Source organism: Myotis lucifugus, unplaced genomic scaffold, assembly GCF_000147115.1.
Source record: "Myotis lucifugus unplaced genomic scaffold, Myoluc2.0 scaffold_292, whole genome shotgun sequence".
Taxonomy (NCBI): Eukaryota; Metazoa; Chordata; class Mammalia; order Chiroptera; family Vespertilionidae; genus Myotis; species Myotis lucifugus.
This window is the reverse complement of record NW_005871340.1, coordinates 1,083,429-1,090,127: the sequence shown is the minus strand read 5'-3', so window position 1 is coordinate 1,090,127 and position 6,699 is coordinate 1,083,429. Positions and strand designations below refer to the sequence as shown.

The following is a 6,699-nucleotide window of genomic DNA, read 5'->3' as shown; positions in this document are numbered from 1 at the left end:
CAGCCAGACCAGTGTGGGCATGGTGTGCTCTGGAAATCAGACAGCCAGTCAACAGCTCGGACCCTGGGCTCCAAATGAAGGCATGTCCTGTGGGCTCTGTGGCCTATTTCAGGCATCCTGCTTCCCCAGAGGAGGGCTGGCTGGCACGTAGGAGAGGACCCTGGACATAAGGAAGCACCCAGCCCGTGTGGGGAGGGGTCGGGAGCCGGTATGAGCAGGGCTGCAGAGACACAGCTGCCCCCAGATGCCCCCCCACCCCGCCCCCGCCCTGGAAGGGCCTCTTCCTCAAGGCCCTCCGCTCCCCACTTCACAGCCTCCTGGGGAATTCTCTCAAGTTAATAATTTCTTCCCGTTTCCTCCCGAAAGCACTTCCAGATCCCCAGCCTCCTGGACGCTGCTGATAATGTGTTTCTCCTAGATCGGTGCTGATAAGGCCGCCCGGGTGGTCACTGGGATTTGTAGAGAAATAAAAATAAGGAAACGGAGGGTTCCGGAAAGGCAGAGTGCTGGGGCCAGAAGCCCCAGACTGGGAACCGGTCCCAGGCCCTGAGGGCTTAGCAGGGCACTGTCCTCTCTCGGGGCCTCTGCTTTCTCACGCGTAAGGAGAAGAGACTAAAGAATAATGTGGACGTCTCTGGGAAAGAGGGGGTGGCCCCCACAAAGCCCCCTCCTGGGCACACCCTGGAGAAACACACCCACGTGCGTGAGGGGAAGCGTGTTCACCGCGGCTCCATGTGTTACCGAGAAAAGGAAAGAAAACCTAAATATCTGCCAGTGGAAGAGTAGAGAATGTGGACATTAAATCGAGGTACTTCCATCAATGAAATGCCATACACCATCTCCCAGATGAACTGGACCTCCAGACCAAGCTATGCTATGGGTGAATCTCATCCTATGGGATGAAAAGAGCAAATTACAATTAACTTTTACGATACAGTTAATATATATAACATTAGAAACATATAAAACAACATGACACATTGTTCAGGAAATACATGCAAAAGCAATAAGTATATGAAGAAATGCATGGGAGTGATAAACATCAGATTCAGTGGGGAGCAGGGATGCGGTAGAGATGGGGGTCCCTGAGGGGTTGGCTATATTGCTCTTAAGCTGGATGATGAGTATGCCAAGTTCATTTTTTTTATCCTCATCCAAGGATATGTCTTATTGGTTTGAGGGGAAGCGGGGGCGAGACAAACATCTATCGATTGCCTCCTGTACATACCCTGAGCGGGGATTGAACCTACAACCTTTTGGTGTACTGGATGACACTCCAACCAACTGAGCCACCCAGCTACGGCCATTATGTTTTTTGTAACAACTGTATTGAGATATAATTTCATATACAACTCATCCATTTTAAGTGTACAATTTGATGATTTCTAGTATATTCAGAGAGTTGTGCCACCATCATCAAAATCAGAGAATTTTCACCGTTCAAAAAAAATCCATGCCCTTTAGCAGTCATCCTCCATTGCCCCCAACCCTCCCACCCCAGGCAACCACTGATCTTTTTATTCCTGTGGGCTTAGTGTAGGGTTTTCAGGTTCGTCCATGCTGTAGCATGTACCCGTGCTTTATTCTTTTTTATTGTTGAATAATACATTATATTATTAAAAATATATACAGGGCACCTTTTTGAATGTCTAAAATATTTCAACATAGAGCATTTTTAATTCTGAAGTTGATGAGAGGATGCTTTGGGTGAGAGCATGTTGAACCAGCCTCCGGGCCTGACTCTATAGCACCCAATTGGCACCCCCCACCAACAAGGGTGTGTGATTGCTTGGAGCTTAGATCCCATGTGTGGGGCCTTCAGCCACCTCTGGGCTGCCAGCAACAGTTCCAGCCCTACCAGGACCCAGGGAGGCCAACCCTGCCGGGCTGGACTCCAACTCCCACCCCCCTACTGACACTGGGCTGCCTCCTTCCCCTCCTCTGCCCTGCTCAGTGTCACCACCTCTGCAACGTCTCCCATGACTCCCAGGTACGGCTGGTGGCCCTTTCTCTGAGCTCCCTCAGAGTTGTGCTCCAAGGGCTGTTCGGCCCCACGGTGAGGGAGCAATAGCCAGGCATTGAGGGCTGATAGCCCTGCAAGGTCCCTAACTTCTCTGAGCATCACCCGCCGAAAGGCCAGAGGTGAGGATTGAAGGAAACAAGCCATGTATCTACTGTCCACAGTCTTGTCTTGTTTAGGATTTGCTCTTATGTCTCCGATGCTCCTACAGGCAGGTGGTCCAGGGCAGGGCTGGGCTGTCTGCAGGGAGGTATGGTTGCCCGGCTTCAGGAGCAGGGGTGCCCGCCTGACCTGCCCGAGGAGAGGCTGGCTAACCCAGCAGTTACACGTCTGACTCCAGCAATCCTGGGTCAGATCCCAGGAATCCCATTCTACTCCCTATTAGTCATGGGAGTGTGGATGAATGACTCTCCTGACCTGGCGTGAAGGGAGGGCTTATGACAGCACCCACCTTACTGGACCTGACACGTACTTGGCTCAAAACGATTCGTTAGTTGTCATAATGACGATAATTATGTTGCGTGGAAAGGGGCTTCTGGTGAAATGGGTTGTGAGGAGAAGCTACAGCCCTCACCCCGTTGCATCAGCCATGAGAGATCCAGAAGAGGTACCGGTTTGTGCCACCCAATGCAACAGGGAAAAAGCTTAGGCTGCAGAGGGCGCGGGCTTCCTCTCTGCCCTGTCAGAGGCTAAGTCATTCCAACTCGACAAAAAATCCTGGATGCCTCTACACTCAGCAGTGCCCTGCAGGAGATGCAGAATGGGCGCGATGCATGCCTACCCTCAGAGCTGGCCTCCCAGCTCTCCGTGTGTGGCTTTCGACATGGGAAAAGCCGCTTAACCCCTCTGAGTTTCCATGAGCTCATCTCTTACGCACACATGTCTTACAGGGTTATTGCAAAAGTTCTTGGTCAACTGCTGGGTACGATACAAATGAAAGCCATTAGAGGGAGAGGAATTAGACTTGCCCACAGTCCCGTTATGTAATAGAAGGTAGGCTGCGCTGAGGGCCGCACGATATGAATACAGGGCCGTGGACAGTGGGGGAGGGAGTGTTCATTACAAGTGGGGCGATGGCTGGCTCCTTGGAGGGGATGTTTGAGATCGATGCTGATGCTCAGGGCCCGCGGGCCTTGGAACCCTGCTTTATGAAGCAAGACTCTCCCGCTCTACACTCCACTGTCTCCAGCCCCGCTGGGCAGTGGGGCTTTCCTTAAAGGTCATGCCTGTGCCCTGTGTCCATTCGGAGACAGCACCTGGCCTCACTCTGTGTCCTGCAAGGGGAAGGGGCCATGTTTGCAGCAGCTGTTGGTGGGGTTGGGAGTGACTCTGAATTTTGCAGGAACTCCAACCACAAGGGACAGCTGTGTGTCTGGGTGGACTCGCAGGAGACGGCAGCACTGGCTGTGTGTTCATTTCCTCCTGTCCGTCCAGCTTCCAGCCTCAGAGAGGCCAGCAGAGGCTCCCCAAGCCCCGGGAGGATTAGCCACTCTTGTGACGGTTCCACACGTGTGGATCACGCACTTACCTGTCAGAGCCTTTTCCTTAGCACCTGCCCCCTGAGGACAGAAACTATGGCCAAAGTGAACCCCCACCTCCCACCCCTTTATCCCAACCCAGCAGAGGCAGACCAGGGACCAGTGGCCAGACTCTGAGCTGGCTGTGTGCTCATCAGGCCTCCAGGCTGCCTGGACACTGTGTTGCATGTGACTTGGGCCCTCCATGGGTTAACAGCAGCGCCAGGGCCAGGCTCAGTGCCCTGAGGGTACAAGGAGCGTCAGACACAGTCCCTCCTATCCAGAGCTAGGTCAGAGCTAAGCTGAAGCAGGGCATCACATTTGGGAAATGCAAGAGAAGGAGTGATTGCTTTAGAAGGGAGGAATCAGGAAAGGCTTCCTGGGAGAAGTGGCATTTGAAGCAGACTTCGAAAGACAAGTTAAGATGCCAGGAACGGGATACTTCCATAAGGTCATTGTAAGCAAAGGAAACAGTGTAGTAAAAGCATAGAGACCTAAGGAATGTGCTTTCTTACTCCTCCTCACCCTGGGAGAGAAGGAATCATCTAGAACAGTGGTTCTCAACCTTCTGGCCCTTTAAATACAGTTCCTCATGTTGTGACCCAACCATAAAATTATTTTTGTTGCTACTTCATAACTGTAATGTTGCTACTGTTATGAATCGTAATGTAAATATCTGATATGCAGGATGGTCTTAGGCGACCCCTGTGAAAGGGTCGTTCGATCGCCAAAGGGGTCGCGACCCACAGGTTGAGAACCGCTGATCTCGAATGGCTCCAGCAAGCTCACATGGAGGGATGTTGTCAGGGAGAAGTGTGGAATGAAGAGTTGGGGGTGCGGGAGACAGACCATGAGCAGAATTGAACACCGCCCTGGAGATGCCACGGGAGGTTTCTCCGAAAGGGTGTGGCAGCATCCAGCTGTGCTCACTGCGGGGTAGAGGATGAACTCCAGTCAAGCAGAGGAGCCAGGAGGAGGCGGCAACAGTTCTGCTGAGAGGAGGCCTAGAGCAGCGTGTGGACGGGGTTTCATTGGCAAGTGTTGGCCACATGGTAGGTGTGGGCAAGGGGGGAGGCGAGGCAGTGCGAGCCTGTGAGCCCAGAGGAGCCACCGTGATCATGGGATGTACTTGTCAAAGCAGCCGTGACTGTCCTACATTGTTTGTTAGGTAAACATTCACAAGCGTTCCATTGGTGGTAACTGGGGAGTGTTGCACCTTCTCTAGCTGCACTGAGAACCACCAGCAGTGTCACGGCACTTGGGCCCTTTCCAAGGCCACGGCCGACAGAGGTCAGCCCTCACAGCTCCCTGTGCTTGCGGACGGCTTGGTGACCCACTGGTGTCAGGATGTCTGATGGCTTCATGGAATGGATCAATGAGGATAACCTCAAAGAATCTGTACGTGGAACTTCACCCAACCAGTTAGAATTCAGGACTCTCAGGGCCTCCCAGCGGCGTCCAGCTGGCTGCTCGGCAGCAGACAAGGCTTCCAGCAAACTTAGCTGGTTACCACCATGGTAGACAGGCTTGCCGTAGGCCGCACCCTTAGGAACAGGGCGTGTGCGGCCACCACTGTGCCCATGAATCTGATCTATGACATGACCTTGCGTGGCCTTGCATCCCAGCTTTATGAGGCCAGGTGGAGAGCAGAGAGCTGGCAGTAACGCCAGCAGCGCACCCTGAGAGGAAAGTGCGTTATATCAGACTGTGTCTTCCTCCGTGGCTCTTGGATGTGATTTAAGTGCCCGCCGTGGCTTACCTGATGGCTGCTCTGGATGGACAGGGGGATCGTGGCTTGCATTTATATTAAGAGATGGCGTCATCCTCATGCTTTGCATACAATATGGCTTAGATTCCATCAAGCACCCTGTGATGTAGGGCTGGGGTTATCCCCATTCAAAGATGAGGAAACTGAGGCTCTGAGATGTTCAAGGATCACCCAAGGTCTATGGAAAAGAGCCAGAGCCAGGACTCAAGCCCAAGGCTCTGAGTGCCAGCACCTGTGCCCGGGCACAGAGCAGATGGGAGTCAGGTGGGGAGGAAGGAGGCGGGGCTCTACTTTGAACAAGCTGAGGGGTGGGCGGTGGGGTTGCAGGATGTCTCTGGGGAAGTGCTGAGGGCCCTGGAGGGGAGAGTGGGGAGAGGGAAGCTCTGAGGCTGTGGCCTTAGAGGAGAAAAGCCTTACGTGGAGCTGGCTGGCTGCGGATCTCACTGCTCAGGGCGGAGAGAGTTGGAGAGCCTGCTGGAGGCACCCAGGCCGGAGGTACCCACACAGCGCACATGGAGGGCCCTGGTCCCATCTGCGCTGCGGAGCTGAGAGCTGGTGCAGGCTGCCGAGGGCAGAAGGGCGTTCTGCTCCAGACTCAGTGGAGGATCCCTGGTCTGTCTCTACCCACTCTACCCCCAAGGGTCCCAAAAGCAAGTCCTACCACCTGGGTGCCACTTGGAGGGAGGGGACAGTAAACAGCAAGGGCCCTGACCCTTATAAGGGACTAGAAGGTGGGCATGCTGGGCACATGGACACAGCTCTCGGCTCCTCCCGGAGGCACCCTGGCCACCCACCCGCTCATGCTGCCCCGCTCCCAGTCTCACCTCAGTTTCTCCCTGGGGGTTCCTCTGCCACCATCAAGACGGCTGGGTGGTCTCTGCTGGCAGCTAGCATGATCGCCTGCTCCGCACCCCGCAGGCCTCATTTCATCCTCGTCACTCCGTTTCCGGATGAGGACCCGGACACTCAGTCCTTCACTAAGGATGCAGGTTCGGCAGGGGCAGGGTTGGGACTGAAAACCAGCTCCGAAACATCAGCAGGGACATTCGGAAACCTGTCTTCTGATGTGCACCCTGCACGGCGCAGCCCACCTCAGCCGGAGGTGCCCGGGGCTCCGGGGGGAAGACTTGGCAGTGGCCGTGAGGCTGGTCTGGAGGACATTAGTGAGAAGTGATCATCACAGCTACGTGTAGGGCGGGCTGACTCGGTGCCAGGCACTGTTAGACGCACTTTGTTGCATTATCTCATGTAATCCTCATAATCACTTCATGTGGCAGATACTATCATTATCTTCATTGTGCACATCAGAAGACTGAGACCCAGAGAGGTTATGTGATGTGGCCAAGGCCACGGAGCTAGTGGGTGCTGGAGCCAGAATTTAAACCCCAGCAGTC

At 54.2% G+C, this 6,699-nt stretch overlaps 1 protein-coding gene across 1 annotated transcript in view; it reads left to right on the top strand.

Annotated features, from left to right (window-relative positions):
- Positions 1 to 6,699, top strand: part of COL13A1 (collagen type XIII alpha 1 chain) — a 124,308-nt gene that overhangs the window by 9,410 nt on the left and 108,199 nt on the right. The gene's annotated exons all lie outside the window — the stretch shown is intronic.